The sequence below is a fragment of the Erythrolamprus reginae genome, chromosome 10, assembly GCF_031021105.1.
Source record: "Erythrolamprus reginae isolate rEryReg1 chromosome 10, rEryReg1.hap1, whole genome shotgun sequence".
Classification (NCBI taxonomy): domain Eukaryota; kingdom Metazoa; phylum Chordata; class Lepidosauria; order Squamata; family Dipsadidae; genus Erythrolamprus; species Erythrolamprus reginae.
This window is the reverse complement of record NC_091959.1, coordinates 29,312,582-29,316,057: the sequence shown is the minus strand read 5'-3', so window position 1 is coordinate 29,316,057 and position 3,476 is coordinate 29,312,582.

The following is a 3,476-nucleotide window of genomic DNA, read 5'->3' as shown; positions in this document are numbered from 1 at the left end:
CCGGCTGGAGGTCCGGGGGTCCGCCAACGGTTTGCGCGCTGTCGGGGCACGACTGGGATGGGTCCGGTAGACCGGGTACGCCTACCGTTCGAGGCGCCAAACCGAGGCCGTTGATGCACGTCGCGGCCGAGGTCCCCGAACGAGACGCTGGCTTCGCGCGCCGGCGCACGGTGTCGGAGAGGCTCGGTAGACCGGTGTGAGCACCGTCCGCGGAGTTTCACGAGGACCCGGGCCACCGGCCAAGTTTCGGCCGAGGCCAGGGACCCGGCTCCCCTGGCTGGGATCCAGTTCGGCTTGGCCGGCGCCCGGCTGGGACCGGCTGGAGGTCCGGGGGTCCGCCAACGGTTTGCGCGCTGTCCGGGCACGACTGGGATGGGCCCGGTAGACCGGGTACGCCTACCGTTCGAGGCGCCAAACCGAGGCCGTTGATGCACGTCGCGGCCGAGGTCCCCGAACGAGACGCTGGCTTCGCGCGCGGGCGCACGGGGTCGGAGAGGCTCGGTAGACCGGTGTGAGCACCGTCCGCGGAGTTTCCCGAGGACCCGGGCCACCGGCCAAGTTTCGGCCGAGGCCCGGGACCCGGCTCCCCTGGCTGGGATCCAGTTCCGCTTGTCCGGCTCCCGGCTGGGACCGGCTGGAGGTCCGGGGGTCCGCCAACGGTTTGCGCGCTGTCCGGGCACGACTGGGATGGGCCCGGTAGACCGGGTACGCCTACCGTTCGAGGCGCCAAATCGAGGCCGTTGATGCACGTCGCGGCCGAGTTCCCCGAACGAGACGCTGGCTTCGCGCGCCGGCGCACGGGCTCGGAGAGGCGCGGTAGACCGGTGTGAGCACCGTCCGCGGAGTTTCCCGGGGACCCGGGCCACCGGCCAAGTTTCGGCCGAGGCCCGGGACCCGGCTCCCCTGGCTGGGATCCAGTTCCGCTTGGCCGGCGCCCGGCTGGGACCGGCTGGAGGTCCGTGGGTCCGCCAACGGTTTGCGCGCTGTCGGCGCGCGACTGGGTAGACCGGGGCCGCTACCGGTCGCGGGCGGCCCCGGGGCCGCGCACCGTCGCCGGGGCGACGGGCGAGGTCCGTCACCGAGGCGCGGCGCTTCCCATGTCGCGTTCCACGAACGCGACGCTGGCTTCCCGCGCCGGCGCCCGGGGTCCGAGAGGCCGAGTGGACCGGTCTGACTAAAGTTCGCGAAGGGCCCCCGGGTCCCCATCCGTCCCCGTGCCGACGACCGTGCGAGGTCCCCGAACGAGAGGCCGTCTCCCGGCGCCGGCGCCCGGGGTCGGAGAAGCCCGGTAGACCGGTACGACTACCGTCCGAGGAGTTTTCCGGGGGCCCGCTGGGACCGAGCGGAGGTGCGAGGTCGGCGAACGGTATCCGCGCTGTCGTGGCACGACTGGGATGGGCCCGGCAAACCGAGGCCGTTGATCCACGCGTCGGAGAAGCCCGGTAGACCGTTGTGAGCACCGTCCGCGGAGTTTCCCGTGGACCCGGGCCGCCGCCGAGGTTTCCGGGACTCGGCTCCCCTCGCTGGGATCCAGTTCCGCTTGGCCGGCGCCCCGCTGGGACCGGCTGGAGGTCCGGGGGTCCGAAAACGGTTTGCGAGCTGTCCGGGCACGACTGGGATGGGCCCGGTAGACCGGGTACGCCTACCGTTCGAGGCGCCAAACCGAGGCCGTTGATGCACGTCGCGGCCGAGGTCCCCGAACGAGACGCTGGCTTCGCGCGCCGGCGCACGGGGTCGGAGAGGCTCGGTAGACCGGTGTGAGCACCGTCCGCGGAGTTTCACGAGGACCCGGGCCACCGGCCAAGTTTCGGCCGAGGCCAGGGACCCGGCTCCCCTGGCTGGGATCCAGTTCGGCTTGGCCGGCGCCCGGCTGGGACCGGCTGGAGGTCCGGGGGTCCGCCAACGGTTTGCGCGCTGTCCGGGCACGACTGGGATGGGCCCGGTAGACCGGGTACGCCTACCGTTCGAGGCGCCAAACCGAGGCCGTTGATGCACGTCGCGGCCGAGGTCCCCGAACGAGACGCTGGCTTCGCGCGCCGGCGCACGGGGTCGGAGAGGCGCGGTAGACCGGTGTGAGCACCGTCCGCGGAGTTTCCCGGGGACCCGGGACGCCGCCGAGGTTTCGGCCGAGGCCCGGGACCCGGCTCCCCTCGCTGGGATCCAGTTCCGCTTGGCCGGCGCCCGCCTGGGACCGGCTGGAGGTCCGGGGGTCCGCCAACGGTTTGCGCGCTGTCGGGGCACGACTGGGATGGGCCCGGTAGACCGGGTACGCCTACCGTTCGAGGCGCCAAACCGAGGCCGTTGATCCACGTCGCGCCCGAGGTCCCCGAACGAGACGCTGGCTTCGCGCGCCGGCGCACGGGCTCGGAGAGGCGCGGTAGACCGGTGTGAGCACCGTCCGCGGAGTTTCCCGAGGACCCGGGCCACCGGCCAAGTTTCGGCCGAGGCCCGGGACCCGGCTCCCCTGGCTGGGATCCAGTTCCGCTTGGCCGGCGCCCGGCTGGGACCGGCTGGAGGTCCGGGGGTCCGCCAACGGTTTGCGTGCTGCCGGCGCGCGACTGGGTAGACCGGGGCCGCTACCGGTCGCGGGCGGCCCCGGGGCCGCGCGCCGTCGGCGGGGCGACGGGCGAGGTCCGTCACCGAGGCGCGGCGCTTCCCATGTCGCGTTCCACGAACGAGACGCTGGCTTCCCGCGCCGGCGCCCGGGGTCCGAGAGGCCGAGTGGACCGGTCTGACTAAAGTTCGCGAAGGGCCCCCGGGTCCCCATCCGTCCCCGTGCCGACGACCGTGCGAGGTCCCCGAACGAGAGGCCGTCTCCCGGCGCCGGCGCCCGGGGTCGGAGAGGCCCGGTAGACCGGTACGACTACCGTCCGAGTAGTTTTCCGGGGGGCCCGCTGGGACCGAGCGGAGGTGCGAGGTCGGCGAACGGTATCCGCGCTGTCGTGGCACGACTGGGATGGGCCCGGCAAACCGAGGCCGTTGATCCACGCGTCGGAGAGGCCCGGTAGACCGGTGTGAGCACCGTCCGCGGAGTTTCCCGTGGACCCGGGCCGCCGCCGAGGTTTCCGGGACTCGGCTCCCCTCGCTGGGATCCAGTTCCGCTTGGCCGGCGCCCCGCTGGGACCGGCTGGAGGTCCGGGGGTCCGAAAACGGTTTGCGCGCTGTCCGGGCACGACTGGGATGGGCCCGGTAGACCGGGTACGCCTACCGTTCGAGGCGCCAAACCGAGGCCGTTGATGCACGTCGCGGCCGAGGTCCCCGAACGAGACGCTGGCTTCGCGCGCCGGCGCACGGGCTCGGAGAGGCGCGGTAGACCGGTGTGAGCACCGTCCGCGGAGTTTCCCGGGGACCCGGGACGCCGCCGAGGTTTCGGCCGAGGCCCGGGACTCGGCTCCCCTCGCTGGGATCCAGTTCCGCTTGGCCGGCGCCCCGCTGGGACCGGCTGGAGGTCCGGGGGTCCGCCAACGGTTTGCGCG